Source organism: Nilaparvata lugens, chromosome 3 (genome assembly GCF_014356525.2).
Source record: "Nilaparvata lugens isolate BPH chromosome 3, ASM1435652v1, whole genome shotgun sequence".
NCBI lineage: Eukaryota > Metazoa > Arthropoda > Insecta > Hemiptera > Delphacidae > Nilaparvata > Nilaparvata lugens.
In genome coordinates this window covers 83,832,948-83,856,036 of record NC_052506.1, presented here as the reverse complement: position 1 = coordinate 83,856,036, position 23,089 = coordinate 83,832,948, and the positions used below count along the sequence as shown (strand labels likewise).

Genomic DNA, 23,089 nt, shown 5'->3' with positions numbered 1-23,089 from the left:
GCTGTTCCACGTGTTTATTAGATTATAATACGACATCGTATCATAAAATATGGGGTCGATGTCAAACGGGGACACCGACAGAAGAGTACTCTTCTAAAAGCACAGAAGCGACAGTGGAGGACTCCGATAGTTGAGGACTGCGACCGTAGAGGACTCCTGGTACAGAGTAATCAAATGTTGCCTGCGCCAGGCGACCTTTTAATTTTTGCACAGCCCCAACAGTTGAGGACCGAAAATCAGTCCTCAAATGTCGCAGAGCTCGATTGTCGCAGTCCTCGACTGTCGCATCTCTACTATCGGTTCAATCTCATGCTTGATCTTATTTGTATGCAGTTTCGATTAATGATGCAATTTATCTTGTTTCTTCCTTGTCACTCATTAGCATGATGCAATTCAGTGTCATGTCTATCATCTCAACAAACAACCAACAGTGACATATACTCGGCTCGGATTTCATGTATGATAATAGAGTTAGATACATTGCACAGCTTGTCTACTTCAATTAGATCCAAAGTGGATTTCTTGTCTCAATAGGTGGATTGATTCATTCCCTGGTAAGATCGGTGCTCATTTGTTAGTGTTATTACAAATAAGCTGATTAGTTAATGATTGGGTACATCGTATAAAGCATTGCAAAGGGTCAACATTACATTATTTTGTTCCAAATTAATGGAGATTAGATTTTCATTCATTCGTAAAAAACCTATACTACTATTAGTAATAGTTTTCCTGAAAACACCTGGTTGTGGTACCACCAGATTTCAGATTCTTTGTAGTATTACTGAAATAGGCAACTAACGCAGGAAAATACACATTGTGCAGATTAACTACACAATTATAATTATAGAACATTAAAAAAGTATGACCTATGGTACATAATGGTGGTTTTAAAAACGAGCTATAACTTTTATACGATTTTTTTTTAAAAAACGGAAATGTAGGATTATGAGGTGAATATTTCCTAATTTTTACTTTCCTTGCCCTATTACCATAGGTAAGGAAAGTATTGCTTTCCGAAAAAAATTAAGGTACCCCAATTTATAAATTACTATACGTTTCTAAGGTCCCCTGAGTCCGAAAGAGTGGTTTTTTTTGTGTGTGTGTGTGTGTGTGTGTGTGTGTGTGTGTGTGTGTGTGTGTGTGTAGGAGTGTATGTGCGTCTGTGTACACGATATCTCACCTCCCAATTAACGGTATAACTTGAAATTTGGAACGTAAGGTCCTTACAATATAAGGATCCGACACGAACAATTTCGATCAAATGCGATTCAAGATGGCGGCTAAAATGATGAAAATGTTGTCAAAAACAGGGTTTTTTCGCGATTCTCTTGAAAACGGCTCCAACGATTTTGATCAAATTCATACCTAAAATAATCATTGATAAGCTCTATCAACTGCCACGAGTCCCATATCTGTAAAAATTTCAGGAGCACCGCCCCATCTATGCAAAGTTTGATTTTAGATTCTCGATTCTCAGGCTCCAGATACAATTTGAACAAAAAATTTTGAGCGGAAAAGATTGTGCATGAGAATCTCTACAATTAATGTACAGTAACATTTTCACCTAAAATTGAAAATAAGCTCAAAATTCGAGAAAATGTGACTATCCAATTGCAAACTGTTGGCAACTGATGATTCTATTAAATCATTCACTAAGAAGAGATAGCAGACCTCTTGTGTCTGCAGCGTTATTGTCCTGTCACCAGCTGGCTCAGATCTTTGTTTATAGTAGACTTTAGATGCGCGTGAACACTAGCGTCAGGTGATTAATTTTCATAACGGCAAGGAAAGTTGTGTGAGTGCGCCACACCAGATTTTTTGTCCAAACTACACATGACTTTCAGAGGGATTAACCAAGCTCGCTCCACAGGTATTCTATCTCCTTGTGATAGATTTTTTAGCTACATCGATACTGATTATGGGAAGGTTTCATTCAAGAGATGAATGAATGTAGGCTAGTTGGCTACTGGTCGACAGTTTTCTATTTAGGCTACGATTTGAAGAATCGAAGCCCGGTTAAGCCATCCGTGTACGTACAGCCCTTTCAGGCTCGGTCCTTTCACCAGCCAAGTGGAGGGTGGTGGTTATCATCCCCTTTCCAAGAAGTGGTGGTTAAGGAGAAAGAGGAGGAAAGTAGGATGATGATGAGGAGGAGGAGGAGGAGGAGACCGTAGGATGAGGAGCAGACTGTCTCTCGTTCAGTAAATTATGGCGATGTACTCTCTTCCTACTCAATGATCTACTCTTCTTTACTCAATATTCTTCTCTTCTTTTTTCTCTAATCCCACTTCCGCAGTCAAGAATATCGGAATCTGCTTCTCATTTATCTCTCTCTCTCTCTCTTTTTTTACTAGATAGTTGCTTCCGGCTCAATCCGTATGCCTGTGGACGGACCTTTCTCTGCTCTTCCTTCTTCTTCTTCTTCTTCTTCTTCTTCTTCTTCTTCTTCTTCTTCTTCTTCTTCTTCTTCTTCTTCTTCTTCTTCTTCTTCTTCTCTTCTTCTTCTTCTTCTTCTTCTTCTCTTCTCTTCTTCTTCTTCTTCTTCTTCTTCTTCTTTTCTTCTTCTTCTTCTTCTTCTTCTTCTTCTTCTTCTCTTCTCTTCTTCTTTTCTTCTTCTTCTTCTTCTTCTCTCTTCTTCTTCTTCTTCTCCTTCTTCTTCTTCTTCTTCTTCTTCTTCTTCTTCTTCTTCTCTCTTCTTCTTCTTCTTCTTCTTCTTCTTCTTCTTCTTCTTCTTCTTCTTCTTCTCTTCTTTCTCTTCTCTTCTTCATATACTCAATATTGTCAATATTGGTATATTGGTCGTTGATATGCTGAGTATTTATTACTGGTACATTGAATATTGACCCACCAGAGTTTTTGACTCAGTATTCTGGATATCATCTTTCATTGCTATTTTGTATTGTATTGAGTATTAAGAGTTTCAGCCTTGGCGTAAGCCCAAAAAAGGATGATTTGTTTTGTGATTTATGCAGTTCAGTTCTTTGTACAATATTGTTGTCATTTATCTTGAGAAACTTAAGTTTTTCGAGATTGAATTGAAAAATTGAAAAAAGTCCGAAATTTTGGGGTTTTTTGGGGTGAAGCCGCCCTCTGGCGTGTCAGCGAATTTCAGATTCGAGTTCAGCGCCCCCAAATACATATAGAACCGTCGTGAAAAATTCTTTCGGGGCTGTTACCTGAGAAACGACCATTTGACTGGACTACTACTAACTTGACTAGACTAGATTTGACTGGACTAGTTACTGGACAACTTATTGCACATTGAATGTGAAATTTGTGTGTGTGAATGTTTTCAGAAAGAGCAGTACAATACTATCTTAGTAGAAAGCATGCAATTAAGCGCCAAGTACTACTCTTATTCTCCTTCTATGTATCTTCTTCTTCAACCCTCCACTCTCCTCCCGTACTTCTTCCCTGTTTTTTATTTAATTTCTTCTACTAACTTCTCGTCTTACTTCAACCTCCTTAATAACACTTCATTTTCTCTCTCTGTCTCTCTCTCTCTCTCTCTCTCTCTCTCTCTCTCTCTCTCTCTCTCTCTCTCTCTCTTACCGTTTTTCTTGTTTCTCTCTCTTACCTCTTTTTCTTGTTTCTTTCTCTCATCTATCTCTTAACGCTCTCTCTCTCTCTCTCTTTGGTAGAGAGTTAGTGGGGAGGATATTTTGAATATTCTTTCCGAAGAATGGACATTGATATGTCCAAAGCTCCGCCAATTTATGTAGATGCAATATAATATCATTCTTCTTGTTCTTCTTCTCCTTCTCTTCTCCTCCTCCTCTTCTCCTTCTTCTTCTCCTCCTCCTCCTCCTCCTCCTCCTCCTCCTCCTCATCTTCTTCTCCTTCTTCTCCTCCTCCTCCTCCTCCTCCTCCTCCTCCTGCTTCTTCTCCTCCTCTCAATCTTCTCCTTCTTCTCCTCTCCACCTCCTCCTCAATATCTTCTCTTCACCCTTTTTCTCGCCTTCTACCTCTTTCCATTTTTCCTTCCTTTCGTCTTTCTCCTCTGTCTATTTACTTCTTTTACCCTCTCTTTCTCCTAAAACTCCATCCTTTTTGTCTCCCCCTACCTCTTTCTCTTCTTCTTTTCTTCACCTCCTCTTCTCCTTTTTTTCGCCTTCTACCTCTTTCCCTTTCTCCTTTCTTCCATCTTTCTCTTCTGTCTCTTCTACTTCTTCTACCTTCTCCTTCTTCTAAATCTCTCCATCCTTTTTGTCTCCCTCTACCTCTTTCTCTCCTTCTTTTCATCATCTACACTCTCTCCCAAGTACTTCATGGAAGGTACACGTGATGCTTGTCTGGCTTTTGTTGTTCCGACTTGTCGCTAGTTCAATTTGTTGCAATAACGAGTTGCACTTGACTCTGAACCATTTGTAAAAGTGGACTGCTCTCTCTGTGAAATTGCCGACGTGAAGGTTAAATGGTAATTATCCGCTCCGTCTACGGTCAAATTGTCGTCATAACTCTGTTCCTGTATGTTGTCCATTCTTGTTCACCCATCCTTACAAGATCGAATTGAAGGATGAATAATGTTATTAAAAATGGTTCTTGATAAAAGAAAGATAGTACAGTAACATATAAGGGGATGATTAAGTTTAATAGTATTTAAGAAACATAGAATGCCCCAAAGATAGCCCTGGATAGTTTGTAGGGAATCTATATTTATAAAGGCGAAATGGCACTCACTCACTGACTGACTCACTCACTCACTCACTCACTCGCAGAACTGAAAATCTACTGGACCAAAAACGTTCAAATTTGGTAGGTATGTTCAGTTAGCCCTTTAGAGGCTCACTAAGAAATCTTTTGGCAATATTTTAACTCTAAGCGTGGTTTAAAGTTCGTCTTTTAGCATGTATATTCTTCTTATTCTCTCAATTATAATTGAAAAATGTCCATCATATGTTAATATAGAACTATAATCTAGAGAGAGTACCTCTTCGAAAGTTGTTAACTGGTAACTAAATTAATGATTTTGTCAGGTTGGCTGGCATTAAGTTGAGTTGACTTTGTTAGGTTGGCACCAAGTTGAAGATTGAAATGCATTTATCGCGGAAAAATTGATTAGGCACTGCTACTTCAATCAGAGCTATTCCTGGGAATATTATATTACTAGCCGTCAGGCTCGCTTCGCTCGCCATATCCGTTTAGCCAGACGTTCAGTCTGGACCCCCGACTGGATTGTCCTATAAAAATGCTCAAATGAAAAATGCAGGCGAGCGAAGCGAGCGTGCTGATGTCATTCTTGGACGATCCAGTTTGGGGTCCAGGGGGCGGAGCCCCCTGGCTAGACGGATATGGCGAGCGAAGCGAGCCTGACGGCTAGTTACCTATATTTTTTGAAGAGAAACTCTTGAAGAGAAGTGGGCAACAAAACATTAGAAAAATGTTTCACACAATACAAACAAAAATGGCGAAAACGATAAACAAAATCAATTTCAACAACTCAATGAGAGAGAAATATCGGGGACCGAGCTTCGCTCTGGAGTACAAAAGCATAAAAAAATTATTACGAAAGAAGAAATTATAATAACATTCATACAGAAATGTTCTATCTAATCACAGTAAATTGAGATTCCCAGAGGAATGCAAAAATTTCCCTCACAAAGTCCCAGTTAACCGGCATTTGTGCAACTGGGTCTTTTTTTCCTAAAAATTAATATTTTAGGATAAGAAATAAGAGAACAAAATTAATGGTTAGTCCTAGTGACTAGTTTTAATGGAAGTAATAATAATAATAAAAAAGACCTAGTTGCACAAAAGCTGGTTAAATTTCAATCCTTATTAACTTCACGTGATCAAATTAGAGAAAACCATTTCAAAAAGATGGATCTACTGGAATCATTAATCAGGATTGAAAATAACCCGTCTTTTTTGCAACCGGCACTAAGTACCTGATTGAATGATTACATAAGTTCAAAAGCTGAGTCTTAATTTTGACACAGTCCCACACACATGAACTTGCTCACTCACTTCCATCACCAACAGGCGACGAAATAATTATTATCAGCTGCTTTTCCAAAGATGAATACTAGTTATCCTTTTAATGTCCTTTAGAGAGTTTCCCCAGGGATGAGACATAGTGCAATCCTATATTTATATTTTAAACCTACTATGTTCTGAATTTCGTGAGAATCGTTAGAGCCGTTTTCGAGATCCGGTGAAATACAAACATATAAACAGAAGCTGCTCCTGCTCGTTTAATAGTATAGGATTATAATTCTTAGTGAGCACCTGAAACCTGTATTCCAAGTTGTGTTGCAATCCATCCAGTAGTTTTTTTTAGAAATTGTGATCAGTGAGTCAGAAATGAATTTCATGAATTGAGTGAATAAATACTTATGTTAAATTCTACTATCTCCCTCACTTACTATCAATAAGGTCGATTGAATCAAAACAACTAAATTGACTAATTTATTCAATGAATAATATAGGTTGTTATGGACGTTCAATATCCTTATGTTTTGTATGGGCTATTCAAAGGTGTAAAATCATGTTTTTCTTCCCAATGTCTTGTATACTATAATTTAGTCAGTAGAAACATGAAGTTTGAAAAGTATACGATGTGTGTGAAGGTGCGTACAGATATACGCGCCGCGAACATGAGCAATGAATTCACTTTTAATCAGTTGATGCCAAGCTTTTTATATCTGTATCTTACCGTTTCTGTAAAAATACAGATATAGTCAGCTGATTAAAAGTGAATTCCTCGTGTTCACGGCGCGTATATCTGTACGCACCTTTACAATTTTCTAGTAGACTATTAATTCTTTAAGTGCACTGGTTTCGTGAAAGCAGAAGGCTTCCATTGTACCAGGATAATTATTATACTAGCAAAAATGAGAAGAGTTTGTTTTTCGGTAATTCTTCAAAATTATATTTTTAATATGTGAATATTTCCTATTTTAGTTAATAATGTGAAATATTTCATCTATGTTTAGTTTTGAAGCATCTAAATTTAAAAATTTACTTTGTTAAAATACTTGAGGACTGAAAATTTTGTGAATTTTAGAACTACAAGACTTAATCTATTTCGGACTATGTGTTTTCTAAATTTGGGAGAGGAATAGTACAAGGTTACCTTATTTTTCCTTTCTCTATCATCTTGACTTGTAGTTCTGTGAATAGTAGACCTCGCGTTCAGTAAGTTACATTGACCTGTTGTTAGTTTTCTCAAAAATTAATAAATAATTTATCAATCAAAAATGTCTAGAAAAAATCCTAAATAAACATAGAGCTTTCTGTCCTATATCATACCGTGACGTGTCGTCCCGGAATGTGAGTGTGAGCGCTGTTATCAGGTCTGGCTGCAACTGTCTACAACGTTGATGGAAAGATTCATTTTCAAGATGTTCGATGTTTTTGAACGGGTAGTATTATAGTCAACTGTCTACTAACGTTAATGGAAAGATACATTTTCAAGATGTTCGAAGTTTTTGAACGGGTAGTATTATAGTCCACTTGACAGCTGATTTATGATGAATAATTCTATAGTCTGATTTTTACGGTAATATTGGCGTATGAAGGAGGCTCCTTTTTCCTTTTATATTATCCTTGAAATGCAAAATTTCCAAAAACCTTGTATATACGTCGACGCGCAATTTGAAAAGGAACATACCTGTCAAATTTCATGAAAATCTATTACCGCGTTTCGCCGTAAATGCGCAACATAGAAACATATAAGCATTTAAACATTAAGAGAAATGCCAAACCGTCGACTTGAATCTTAGACCTCACTTCGTTCGGTCAATAATGTAGGTATTGTTTGAATGATTAAAATAAAATTCTTCTTTCCAGACCTACTATACGTACTCTATTTTTTTTTGTGAAATTACTTCTATCATATTAGAACAATTGCAATATTAATTATTTAATCACTGTGAATTACTTAGCCAGTCAGTTATTCTTTTCCAACTCTCAATTACTGTGGTGTTAGTGTGATGAATAGAAGATGGCAAAATAAGCTTTATGCAAACACAGCGTCAACTCTCATATATGCGGTCTCTCAAAAACAAGGAGTACCTCTCAGCTTTTCCATACCTTTCTACTTTCCTTGCCCTATTGCCATAGGTAAGGAAAGTATTGCTTTCCGAAAAAAATTAAGGTGCCCCAATTTGTAAATTTCTATACGTTTCAAGGTTCCCTGAGTCCAAAAAAGTGGTTTTTGGGTCTGTGTGTGTGTGAGTGTATGTGCGTCTATGTACACGATATCCCATCTCCCAATTAACTGAATGACTTGAAATTTGGAACGTAAGGTCCTTACAATATAAGGATCCAACACGAACAATTTCGATCAAATGCGATTCAAGATGGCGGCTAAAATGGCGAAAATGTTGTCAAAAACAGGGTTTCTCGTGATTTTCTCGGAAACGGCTCCAACGATTTTGATCAAATTCATACCTAAAATAGCCATCGATAAGCTCTATCAACTGCCACAAGTCTCATATCTGTAAAAATTTCAGGAGCTTCGCCCCACCAATGCAGATAGATTCCCAATTATCAGGCTTCAGATACAATTGAAACGAAAAAAATCAAGTGGAGTAGATTGAGCATGAAAATTTCTACAACTAATGTTCAGTAACATTTTCACCTAAAATTGAAAATAAGCTTTAAATTCGAGAAAATGTGATTGTTCAATTGCAAATTATTGTTGATTCTATTAAATCATTCACTATGAAGAGATAGCAGACCTCATGTGTGTCTCCAGCGTTATTGCCCTGTCACCAGCTGGCTCAAATCTTTGAATAGTAGACTTGAGATGCGCGGGAACACTAGCGTCAGGTGATCAATTTTCATAACGGCAAGGAAAGTTGTGAGTGCGCCACCCCAGATTTTTTGTGAAATGACTTTCATCATAATATGATAATATTATTATTAGAACAACCAGATTTTCTGTGAAATGACTTTCATCATAATATGATAATATTATTATTAGAACAACCAGATTTTTTGTTTTTATTTTAACCTGATATCGTGATTATCTGTTTCAAAATTTTCCAAGTCATAATCATATGGTCAATTCATTACTTAGCTAGTCAGTTATTCTTATCCAACTCTCAATTACTGGTGTTAGTGTGAACAGAAGATTGAAAAATAAGCTTTATGCAAACACAGCCAACTCTCATATATGCGGTCTCTGAAAAACAAGGAGTACCTTACAGCTGACAGCTTTTCCATACCTTTTTAATTAATATTGCTGTTAATGTGTGATGGCATGAAACGAGTTTTCCATGCGAAGGTGTGTGTGAATTGAGTTGTGGCTGAAAGCTTACTTTCGCTTTCGGTCGTCTAAATTTAACCAAGTTGGATTTCTCCTTTGTTCGCTTCTTTCTCATAACTTCTCTTTCTAATTCATCATCATCTCTACTTGTTCTTCTTCTTCTTCTTCTTCTTCTTCTTCTTCTTCTTCTTCTTCTTCTTCTTCTTCTTCTTCTTCTTCTTCTTCTTCTTCTTCTTCTTCTTCTTCTTCTTCTTCTTCTTCTCATCGCATTCGTCATCTCTAGCTCTTCCTCTTCTCATATTTGTTTACTTCCTTCAAATTCTCTACATTTTCATAATTGTTTCCTATCCTTCTTCATCTTCTTCATTCGTCATCTCTCTTCTCTTGTATATCTCCCCTTCAACTTCCTTTCCCGCCTACTTTCATCTAGGCTACTTCTTGTCTTTTTTCTTCCTTCATCACTACAACATCCTCCTAGGATCTTTCTCGTCTTCTTTTACAACTTCTTCTCCTTATTTTTTCGCTAGTCTTTATCATTCTGTTCTCATTCCTTTTCTCTTTCTATTCATCCCCCTTCTAGGGGAAAACTCAGCTTTTTTTATTTTTCTTCTTTCTCTGTTTCTTTAATTTTCTCTTTTCTGTAATCCTCTCTTCTTCAATGTTCTTCTATTTTCATGTTTCTTCCTTCTTCGCCTTCTCCTCTTTCTTCTTTTTCTCTTGTTATGAAGAAACATAACATAACTTTTCCTCTTCTTTTCCTCTGTTTTCTCTTCTTTTATCTTTATCTAATTCCACCTCTATCTCTTCTGTTACCCTCTCTTACTCCTCATTCTCTCCCCACTCATACGCATCCTCCTCTTCTTTTCCCTTCACCTTATTCTTCTATTTTTGCTCCCTCTTTCCCTGTCCCAAAATCTCTGCTCCGAATCCTCCTTTCCCCTACTATTGTCGTCTTATTTTCGTTCTTTTTCATTATAAAGATCTAAATTTAACCAAGTTGGGTCTCTCCTTTGTCCTTCTCCTTCTTCTCCTCCTCCTCCTCCTCCTCCTCCTCCTCCTCATCTATTTCCTCCTCTACATCTTTCTCATCCTCCTTTTCCTCCTCCTTCTCCTCCTCCTCCTCTACAACCTCCTCATCTATCTCCTTCTCATCCTCCTCCACCTCTTCCTCCTCCTCATCTATCTCGTCCACCACCTCCTCCTCCTCCTCCACATTATCACCTTACTCTTCTAATCTTTTCTCCCCTCTTCCCTCTCACCAACCACCATCTCCTCTTCCTAATAACCTGCGAACCCCCCCCCCTCCACCAACCCCCGCCTATGCTGACCCCTCTCCATTTGTAGAGTAATAACAGAGCCTCCTATTTTTAGTCAGTCAGTCGACTGTTAGCTGTGTATGTGCTGTGCACTCTCCCTTTTAGTCACTAGTATTCATCACAGTCTGAATTCATCCACAATAATTCATCGGGTTGTGTGTGCGCGTGCGTGTGTGTGGCCGGTAATTAGTTGTTTCAAAAAGAGTTATAATTGTGCACTGTGTTCAAAGTGTCTCCCATATTCTGTGGTTTGTATCTCTCATAGTGTGTTGAATTTGTGTCGTCACCTTGGTAGGGAATCTACGTCAATGATGGTTCAGTACGTGTAAAGTGGAGGAAATAATTCAATTTATCTCAGGAAAGATGTGAATATGAATGAACCATGATAGGAAATAACAGTGTTGAGGTGTGAGTGGTTATAGAATTTTCATTGCTTTTGTTACAATATTTTTGAGTGAATAAATTGAATTTAATTTGAACTATCAATTTATACTTTCATAAAACTGTAAGTAAAACGTAAGACAAATCAATACCAATTGAATACGATATATCAACTATGAATTTATTACAATATTTTTGAGTGAATAAATTCAAATCAATCTATTATTTATACTTACAGAAAAGTATTAGTAAAACGTAACACAAATTAAGATCAATTGAATACAATTTATATCAACTATAAATTTATTACAATATTTTTATAGTGAATAATGTAAATTGAATCAATAAAACAATATAAAAAATTGTAGTACCCTTTATTATTAAAACTTCGAAATATTTCAACATCATAATATTAATATTTTAAAGTTTATAATAATAAAGGGTAATTACTACAAGTTTTTATATTGTTTTTATTAATTTGTACAAAAGTAGCCTATATTAGTGAAGTGCTTTTATGAAATGTGAATTCAATCTTTTGTTTATACCGTGGGGTCCCGTCCCATCTGACCGAATCCCAAAAGGTCGAAGAGTATACTTTTCCATATGGTCGAATCCCATCTAGCCGATGAGTTTCCATCAATTGCGACGAACTACAACATTTTTCTATCAAATGGGATTCGACTGTTTGAGAATCGGTCAGATGGGAAAATCAAATCTTCGACCTTTTGCGACAGTTGAGATTTTCGGCCAAATGGGATTACTATTAAAACTTTTCGATCATTTGGGATTCGACCATTTGGGGAAGTAAAAGTTTCAATTCTATCATTTGGGATTCTTCAATTTTCGATCTTTTGCGACAAAATAATAATTTCGACCAAATGGGAATCGGTCATTTGGCATGCCACCGTTTATACTTACAGAAGAAAAACGTATTAGTAAAACGTAACTCAAATGACAAATCACGATACATCATATCAACTATAAATTGAATACAAATCAAGATAAATTGAATGAAATGTGGTATAAAAAAGAAGGAATTGAAAGTCCAACCAGCACTTCATGTCCATCCATGTACTACGATTAGATGATCTTTGATCTATTAAACTTCAGTATGTACTAATTGACCATATTATAAAAACACTTCACTTGATTGGGCTACTTTTATAAATTAATAAAACAATATTGAAACTTGAAGTACCCTTTATTATTTAAAATATTACAACTACTAGTTTCCACCATAACTTAGGTCATTTTCAAGTTATGGTCGAAAGTAGTCGTTGTAATATTTTAAATAATAAAGGGTACTTCAAGTTTCAATATTGCTTTATTAATTGACCATATATACCAGGATTGCTCACAACCTATAAAATTCTAGAATTCTATATTAGGAAGCATTTTTGATTTGTTAGGATGTTTTTATTCAATATAGTAGGCTTAATTGGAAAGCCTTTGATTCATGACAGAAATTTTAGAATGTATACCTAATATTGAGGTAAATAGAAATACAAATCTCAGTACCCTTTTTGAATTATTTTATCACAACATGTTTAGGACATTTATGCCATTTTCAAGGCATGAATTGAAAATGACATATTTCAGTACTCTTGTTTACAAATTTCAGTACCATTTTTGAATTATTTTATCACAACATGCTTCGGACAATCATGCCATTTTCAAGGCATGAATTGAAAATGGCATGAAGGTCCGAAACATGTTGTGATAAAATAATTCAAAAAGGGTACTGAAATTTTGATTTCTATTCATATTACAAGTAGTAGCCCTTAATAAAGAAGAGACTAATATTGAGGCTATTAAGTATTTGGTAGTTTAGTGTATGTAGAAGTTGGGTGTATTTGTAAGTTAAGCTCATGTGGGCATCATCCGCCTATAAAAAATAGTGAAATGTAAGAGTAAGGCACTAGGTTAGATTTTTAACATCAGTTCTCATATTAATTTCCTCGAGATCAGCATGATAGAACATCGTCAAGGCTTTTGACAAAGAGTGACATTTAACACTTTATTCTAGAGAGAGAAACTTGTTAATAATAAATTCATTAGCATTTGAATAATTGCAATATCTCAGTAATTTCCACCTGTAGATTACAGTTATCTTCTAACTACTTATCGTTATAGAATAAAGTCAATTTCATTCCAATTAATCAAATAACTGGAATATTCTTTGCTGGTGTTATTCATAGTTCACATTGGAATGAAATTGGCAAAAATAGACTATCTTGGCCCTATTGTAGTTCTTATTGTGATAGGGACGATAACAAAATTACAATGAAATAATTGACTCGTACTTCTCTCTCTAGACTTTCTTTGTTTTTTATACTAGCTGAATAGTCTTGTGAGATTTTTGACCTCGTTCTTGAGTCATTCCATACAATTTGCTGTAAAACGTTTAGGCTGCCCCACAGAGAATGAAGAGTTCCTTTCTACTATGTGGCTGCCCTGAATGGTTTTTTTGTTTTCTTCATACTTGAAAATCTGTCTCATAGGATCTCCGGCATTCTATATAGTTCGACGTTTCATTTCTATCTCTGTTAGTTTTGTTGATATTTATTGAAATTTCAAAAGAATATTTTATGTATTTGTTAATGGATCTCGCTGACTATTTTCTCAATCTGTTTCATAGGATCTCGGGCATCCTATATAGTTCGACGCTTATTTCTATCTCTGTTAGTTTTGTTGATATTTATTAAAATTTCGAAAGAAGATTTTATGTATTTTGTGATGGGACTTCCTGACTGTCTGCTCAACTAAATTCAATTCCTTGTGAGATGCAATGAATTCTCTTGAAGATCCACTCCAATTTTTTTTCTATGGCATGATAGTTTCTCCCCTCTTTGTGGTCTCGTTTTGGTACGTTGCTCTTCGAGTCTTCTAGTGAGACATTATAAATGCCTAAAAGGCGAATTCTTGTCGAATTGCCAAGTTCTGCCAGTTTAATTGAAACAGAAACGTCTCTACTGTGCTATTCCTGATTGTATTGGTTCTCATTCATTCTCCAAACGTTACAAATGTTGAACTTAACTTGGGATAAATTATATGGTAAGTTAAATAATATGAAGACTAAGAAAATGTCAAAAACTTTTCAACTTAAGTTTTTGACAATTTCTTAGTCTTCTTATTCAATATGAATAATTACCAAAATATCAACTTCTCAACTACACAAAAAATATATGATTAGTCTATCTTCAATCACTACTGAGTTCTATAACGTGAAATGTTATTATTGAAAAACAAATGTTATTGTCGATATTATTGAAAAACGAAAATATAGTCTTATGAATGCCCTCTTGATGCTCCAAGTTTTTTTTAAATATTGTAATGCTTTTGTATTCATAAATTCTATAGATCCTTAATATAATTTAATGAATATTAATCCCTAAGTTACTATACTTGCATAGCTATGTTTATTATTATTATTACTATCGTATTCCATAAAACTTTAAGGTGAAAAATCACCCACATTCTTTGATGTGGCCACATCAAAGAATGTGAGTGTTTTTTTTTAGTTCTATGAAATACTACGGGCCGGTTTCCAAACTCGGGATTTAGCTAAGTCCTAGACTTTAAATTTAAATAGCTGGAGTCAGAAAATTGGGTTTCCAAAACGGGGCGTAGTCGCAGCTTTTATAACAGTAGTCGTAGTTTTTATTTTCTCATTTCTATAATTGGAAACGTTTTTCCTTGACAAAATTAGACATTCTCAAATAATTCAAAATAGCTGAAACTTTAGACTATTTTCTCTCTATTTTATTTTGCGTTTAATTTTCTATTTTTTCAAAATTTAATTCAAACGTGACTATGACAATGACTGAGACTACGCCCCGTTTTGGAAAGCCAATTTTCTGACTCCAGCTGTTTAGGAGCTAAGTCTAGGACTTGGCTAAATCTCGAGCTCGGAAACCGGCCCCAAGTTTATTATTGAACTAACCAAATCCCAAATAGTGGGCTTTTATTAAGCTAGATTAGCTCCCGACTTGATTGTTAATAGTAACTCTTTTAACCATTATTAACTGTTATCATCACACTCGTATTTATTATAGTGACCATATAATATAATTTGTAAATGCGAAAACGATTAAATTGAAATTGAAAGTTGACTACTTTATTGAGACTAATCGACGATTTTGTTCACTCAGAATTCTCCTGATAGATGTTGTTAGTTTTTTGTGCATTTGAAATAGTACTTCTTAAATGTGTCGCCAATGTGGTATTCAATATCAGCTTTGTCGCTAGAATCAGAAAATAGCTATAATAGATTGTTTATTCTATGCTAGAATCAATCGTTTGGTCGTTATTAGATTAGAGCGAGCTCTTTTTCATCAGCGAACAAAAATGTGGAAATGACAAAAACAGAGATTTCTCTCGACTACCAAAACAAGCCATAACGGACCTTCTTCTGTATATTCAATTGCTTCGTAATCTGAATCACTTTTTCAGTGGCTGTCTCTCTTTCTTTCCAACTAGCATATGATACATCCATTAGTCAGTCATAGAAAATTGGATTGCAAGTTACCAAACTGACATTCACTGTAGAATGTCAGTATCCATATAGATATCATCAATGCTTCTGATTAAACCAGTGCTGAAAGTCTTAAATTATTATTATTTAGCGTATTTCAGATACACAACAAATATATAGCTCATGAATCTCAAATGCCTAGATATACACTGTATATTTCCAAATTCATTGAGATGTTGTGTAGTTTTCGGTCAGGAGGAACATAAGTTTGTCTGACGGCCATTATTTGCTAGTCCATTATTTAGCGTTACCCAATGTTGAAAATCTGATTGCTGGAAAAATTTTGAGGTTAAATGAGTTTGAAACTCAATTTTCACAGAAAAAAAAACATTTTCAAAATCATCTTCATCATTATAAATGACCAAAATTGCTTCAAATTGTAATTTATCACATAAAAACAATCCAAATATAGAATTTCTGTTTGAAATTTGCACCCAAAAAACTAAAGTCTTCAATTAATCTCCCTCTATAGAACACTTCATTCATTGAGTTATTTATTAATTACTTCATAGAGATTCCCATTCAACTCCTTCAATTCCTTTTCAACATCTATACTATAATAAAGGAAATAAACTGGCTTATACATGATGTACGGGATAGGAAAATTATGTTTGACGCATCATCAAGTCTGAACTACTGATTGACTTGAAATTTTGCATTTAAAGATTCTTAATTAATCGAGGATGGTTATAGGCTTTTTTCCAATTTTCCAGTATTTCATTACATGTTTTCAGGTTGTAAAGTTTTAAAATAGACCCTTGCGGAGCACGGGCTACCTGCTAGTATTCAATAACATCCAACATTTATTGTGTAGTTGAGAAGTTGATATTGTGGTATATTATTATTCATATTAAATGAAAAAGACTAAGCAATTGTCAAAAACACAGATTTATTGATACTTAGAAAGACAGGTTTTGTTTATTCAGTGTAATAACCCAAACCTGTCTTTCTAAGTATGAATAAATCTGTGGTTTTTTGACAATTTCTTAGTCTTTTTCATCTAACATCCAACATCTTCATCTTGCAATATGTGATTTATTTTGCATTATTTTGTAAACTGTTTCTTTTAAAGAGAATAACATTCGATTGATTCAAACTTTCTTCAAACAATCTTCAACATACATTGATATCATTTAAATGATATTTTTATACTCGAGTGACATTTTTACCAAAGAACGTGTCATTTTCTCCAAAAAAATACCTTTTTTAAATTTTCTTTTTCTGTTTCCTGTTTCATTGATAAATTTGAATTAATTCTCTCAAAAACCTTAAAATGTCTCAAATTATCATGTGGCTCTGTATTTTCAATTGCAAAGCATTGGCTGCAATCAGAATTTTTAGAACCTTGCACAATTTTATTTCATTCTCATGCATGTTGCCGGTGCATTGTGGAATATTTTTATCAATATTTCGGTAATAATTTAGTGATTTTTTTCAGTGTTTTGTGTTGTATTTCCATGACAATGTTGTTCCTAAAGTAACATACCTAGTAATGGGGTGAAGCTAAGGGAATATGGGAATTGAATGCCGAATGCCTTATCACAATGGAATAGATATCATATTAAGTGGGCGTCTGCTGTGTAATGTACTCGTGAATTGCGTATTGTTCTCATATATAGGCTATGTATGATACTGTACACTAATTCATCAAAATTTGAGAGAGAAAACGTTTCGGAATTAGCCTTGTGGTTGTCTTGCAAACATTGTAATGCTTTGTGTTTTTATATCTAACGAATTTATTATTTTCTACTTCGGGTAGTATATTTTCGACTTACAAAAAAACACTTTAAGATTACCTTAAAAATAACAAAAACACTTTAAAGGTGCGTACAGACTTTCGCTCTGCTCCGCAACCGAACGTCACTCCAGCAGAGCGATTGATGATCGACCGGGGAGCAACAGTGGTTCGACCGAAGATCTAACATCTTCCGTAACGTTCATGATGGGTGCGTGGGAGTAGCGACTGTGGTTCGATGGTGGTACGAGGGCGGTACGAGGGAGGAGCGTGCTCGGTGCGGGTTGGAAGCGCGAATATGTGTACGCAGCTTAAGACTTACAAAAAAACACTTTAAGATTACCTTAAAAATATTCTACATATTCGTGAGTATTTTCTAAATATAAATTTCTGGAGATTCTGGAAACGAAATTTAGTCAACTTGTTGCTAAGTAAGCAATAATCATCCTATCATAACTGTTGTTTTATTCAAAGGCAGGATAAAGTTCATTTTCAATCAGTTGATAATCATTATAATCGGTTAGGCTACTAAATAATCTAATCATTAAATAAGATAATATGTAGTGCTTGGTTGCTGGGTAGCGAAGTCGAAGTCAGCTAATTTTTACTTTCCTTGCCCTATTACCATAGGTAAGGAAAGTATTGCTTTCCAAAAAAAAAATCAAGGTACTGTACCCCAATTTCTAAATTTCTATACTTTTCAAGGTCCCCTGAGTCCAAAAAAGTGGTTTTTGGGTGTGTGTGTGTGTGTGTGTGTGTGTGTGTGTGTGTGTGTGTGTGTGTGTGTGTGTGTGTGTGTGTGTGTGTGTGTGTGTATGAGTGTATGTGCGTCTGTGTAGATGCAGATCGATCATAGATGTCGATCAGTGATGTGATTAGTAGTTGGGAACATGCAATCCCATTTCCATAAGTTATCCTATTAGCAGATGCTATATTATGTTACAATTTGGCTAAATTCGTCTGGCAACCGTGTATGATTAGGCTAGCTATAGTATGGTTCCACTCTGTGTATGATGGAAATTCAATCCATTTGAAAATGCTCTCTTTCACCGATAATTTTCCGAGAATATCAGCTTCTTTCTTGAGTGAACTTCATCGTCACCTACACTGTCAGCATTTCTTATAAGAGTAACATCAAATCTTCCCATTGAAACGGAGCTGCCAGTTTCTAATGAATCTCACTATATATAGACAGTGTCAGTAGTCAAAGAGTTGGTGGTAACTTTATCTGGGGATAAGATAAATTTCGCTGCTTGTTCGGAGGCGGTATAGTCTGTGACAGAGAGAGGCCTCTACTGACTCTCTCTCTCTCTCTCTCTCTCTCTCTCTCTCTATCTATCTCTCTCTCTCTCTTGCTGAGTCTCTCAGAAGGTGATGATGTTACTTTTCACAAAAGTTTCATCCTGCCTCATCTCACAGTGCTGCTGCACTTTGCATATCGGTTTACGGCTGAGTCGACAACATGACTCCTGGAATGGAAAACTCCTTTTGACACTTTCCATCTTTCTCTCTCTCTGTATCTATCTCTCACACACTCTCTCACTCTCTCATACACACACATGCTCTCATCATTCTGTTGACAGCCGGTAAACTTCTCCATCTTGTAAATTTCGACGAATTTCGGGGTTGAAAACTTTTGACAATTCCTGCGTACTGGTACAGAACTATGTGATTTCCTTACGGTTGGCCGGAATCTATAAGGGTGCTTAAAGTGTGGACCAGGCCGTGGAGATTTTTATTTTTAATGAAAAAGCCGGATTGAATGGAGGCCATGACCATATTGTTGGGGTGATTTCGAGTGGCTGTACTCTCCTGGTTGGTTTCGAATCAATGGCTGGCGCCTATTTCCTTTTAGAGCTCTCTGGTGCTGACGATAGGGGCAGGTGGTTGGGGTGTTCGTGGTGGGGGGGCACCCCCCTAGAAACCTTTCCAATTTCTCATCATCATCGTTCATTTTTACTCTCACACGATTTTCTCCTGTTCCTCTTTCAATGTATAGTGCGGACTTGCTGAGTGTTTTAAAACATTGAAAGCACAAATTCACTTCAATTAATCGATATTATCTATACTATAATAAAGGAAAAACTGGCTTATACTCGTATGGGATAGGAAAATTATGTTTGACGCATCACGTCTTAACTACTGGATTGATTAACTTGAAATTTTTCATTTAGATTCTTTATTAACCGAGGATGGTTATTGGCCTATTTTCAATTCTTCAAGATTTCATTACGTCAAGTTTTAAAATACACCTTTGCGGAGCACGGGTTACCAACTAGTTGAAAATATAGTACTGCAATAACAATGTTGTGTCCTTCTAAACCAAGTAGGTTTTTCAGAAGGTGCCATTTCAATAAAATATTATTCATATAATATTGTAAAATGTTACTTCAAACTATAGTAGATACTCGTATGAGATCTTTGCAATGTACTTGAGTGAGCTACAAATTAAGCTAATTTAGCCTAGAAAGCGATAGAAGTTTAATGAAAGTTTTTCAAACATCAAAGTAAAAACAATATTGAACGATAATGGGAAACATGTTTAAAATAAGTAATTGATAGAGAAAAATTGATTTGGAACCAACGTTTTTACTATCATATATTTCTTCGACTTCCTTCACTCGTAATTTTTTGAATAATTCATGAATAAAAATCCAATGCATCTGTGATCAGCTAAGGGTTGAAACAATAATTTCATTCACAACTGATTACTATCAATCAAATTAAAATTCATGTATATGCCATTTAAAATTAAATACAAAATAATCAAATCTTTTATTTCCAAAAACATGAAAAATACAATAATAACTCCAATGTCATTGATCCCGCTTTGACAATGTCTTGGAGAATCCCAGTTCAAAGGAAGATAGATCAGCTGTTAATTTAAGCCCCGAGTGAAACATTATAGAAAATGTCACCATACTTCATCGGGCATATGCAGATTGTGTATATATAGCCGCCCTTCGAGTCCTAACCAATTAATTCCAAGTTTTATGAAACAAGTAGCTCAGGATCTTGCTATAATGTAGACGTAGTGAAGTCCAGTCAAAGACATTTTCGGATAACCTTTTTCAGTTTCGGATTTTATACTCGAAAAAACGAAATTAAAAAATTGAAATCTGTTTTCATTGATGATGTCCTTCGTCATACATTGATGCTTTTGGGTACTAGAACTTTAATTACGCTAGTTTTTTGATTTATCTCAATCAGAGCCAACAGTTCATCGTCTTTAAATGGGTCACATAGTTAGGAACAGAAATAAACGACGCTATTTCCAGCTGAGGAAAGTTATTTTTCGTTGCAGTAGTCGACTGTTTTAAGAAAGATGGACACACCCGTAATTGTTTATAGGATTTGCGATTAATGAGCAGTTAAGACTTGTCAGGCTAAAGGCTTAGTTGGCCTCAGCCTTACGTGCATGGCTTGCCAACTTACTGCCGTAGCTGATAGCTTCATCCTTCCTTCCGACGTTCTCTATCCTTCTCGTCCCGTCATTTTCCATACTGTATCCTCTATTTTCTTTCTTGTTGCTACGTTCTCCATCCTTCTCGTCCCGTCATTTTCCATACTGTATCCTCTATTTTCTTTCTTGTTGCTACGTTCTCTATCCTTCTCGTCCCGTCATTTTCCATACTGTATCCTCTATTTTCTTTTTTGTTGCTCGATTTTCCATCACTCATCATCCACGAATCACGTGACATTTCTAAGCCCTATCCTGGCTTCATCCGTCTAATAACTAAGGCATGTCACGAGTATCGCTTTATTTTTTAAATCAAGTTTTGTCACGACAGTAATTTGATAGAGTCAAAGTTTGTGATGAGTTTCTATTGTTGAATGCGAAATTAGCTGGGACTAGGGATTGGTTGTTAATTGTTCATTTACTCACCTAATGATACGCAAAATAGAATAATAATGATGTTGGAATCATATTCTTGAGTACACTTTCTGACTTGGAATTGAATCTTTGATGGTGTATTTACTTTCTGAGTAGTTGCGAAGGTGATATTGTGGTTAGATTTGTAGTATTGTAGTTTCCCATACTAGTAGTTCTGTGAACAGTAGACCTCACGCAGTTTTCTCATCCACAAGTATCTGATGTCACCTGTTTGAAATGTTAACAAACTCAGTTCACGTTTGAATTCGTATGCCATATTATGATATAATTCATCTAGTTCCGTGATAATCTTTCCATCTGATGAAAATTAATTTTCTACAATCAAAATTATTATAATTTCTTCAGCATTATTTATTTCATTTGATTATTTTTAATCACCTATCAAATTAGTTATGTTGCACATTTACGGCGAAACGCGGTAATAGATTTTCATGAAATTTGACAGATATGTTCTTTTTTAAATTGCGCGTCGACGTATATACAAGGTTTTTGGAAATGTTGCATTTCAAGAATAATATAAAAGGAAAAAGGAGCCTCCTTCATACGCCAATATTAGAGTAAAAATCAGACTATAGAATATTATTCATCATAAATCAGCTGTCTAGTGGACTATAATACTACCCGTTCAAAAAACATAGAACATCTTAAAAATGAATCTTTCCATCAACGTTAGTAGACAGTTGACTTTAATACTACCCGTTCAAAAACATCGAACATCTTGAAAATGTATCTTTCCATCAACATTGTAAACAGTTGCAGCCAGACCTGATAACAGCGCTCACACTCACATTCCGGGACGACACGTCACGGTACGATAGGACAGAAAGCTCTAGGATTTTTTCTAGACATTTTAAATTGATGAATTATTTCTTAATTTTTGAGAAAACATAACAGGGCAATGTAACTTACTGAGCTCGAGATCTACTGTTCACAGAACTACTAGTTAATAATAAGCTTAATTATTGTCATTCTTGATTCTTGAACATCAGAAAGAAAGATTCGAAATCTATCTACAATGAGATTCCCTTCTAGCACAGCATTGGTTGAATGGGGGAGCATTGATATTATATATGAAGAATTCTGACAGTTTAAAGTGAATCTCACTTTGGGATGCAACAGGAGACATCTATATACATATGTACACCTACACCTGCAACCCATGTATTTCTTGTACAGTACATACATTACAGTAGCGCATGCGTTGTTGTATTGTTTTACAGCACTCAACCGAAAACTTAACCAGATAGAGCAGCTTGCTTAGCTGAGCAGCTGTTTCATACAAGCACCACCCAAAACCAGCCTTAATAACAGGACAACGTTTGGTTTATTGAATCATTGTTGCTCGACGTCTCGACGTTTGTGAGTGCAGACACTGTTGTTTGCTAACAACAGTGTTGTCTGTTTTGTTGTGTTGGTACAGCTGATAAATGTGTATGAGTACTTGATAGTATTCAGGTGGCGAAGTACTTGGATATTGGAATGGTAATTCCTTTTTCATTGAACGAAATAGGTTCTTGGATTCGGACTATTTCTTAATACATATTTCTATTGATAGGGTTTGATTCACGTTCTTTGAAGATTGAAATTGTCTTCAACTTCACCATCATCCCAGTTATCTTCCAAAACATGAATGTCTTTTGTCATCTTCCACTTTCCGCATCCAGCTCATAGCAAGAAACTCTTAAAATTTAACAACGTTTTTGAATGAAAACATTGTTGAATTTTGTAAATTACACTCCCACTTTTTATTTGTAGAATAGATTGTATTTATAGTGATGTCCACGTTATAATGGCATTTTCGACAACGATCTTCGCCGCTTTGTTTTTCTATCAACCAATAACAGGAACCAATCAGAACAATAATTCTAGTAGCTGCTCAACAATCAAAGCGTGCTTGACTGAAAACGTTGTCAAAAATCTTTAACAAATAAAGCCCTGTGACTCGTACTAATCATGATTTGTGACTATAGTGAGGTGCACGTTTTAATGGCAGAATTTGATTAGCAATGGTATT

The 23,089-nt window shown here is 35.4% G+C and overlaps 1 protein-coding gene across 5 annotated transcripts in view; it reads left to right on the top strand.

The window, feature by feature from the left end:
* The window catches only part of LOC111054970 (liprin-beta-2), a 192,933-nt gene that overhangs the window by 110,294 nt on the left and 59,550 nt on the right, over positions 1-23,089 (top strand). The window contains exon 1 of one of the 5 annotated variants that reach the window (XM_039424863.1): positions 10,595-10,778. The exons of the other annotated variants lie outside the window; for them this stretch is intronic. The gene's annotated coding sequence lies outside the window, so the exon portion shown is untranslated. Of the gene's footprint in view, positions 1-10,594; positions 10,779-23,089 lie in introns of those variants that run through there. 5 annotated transcript variants of the gene reach the window in all.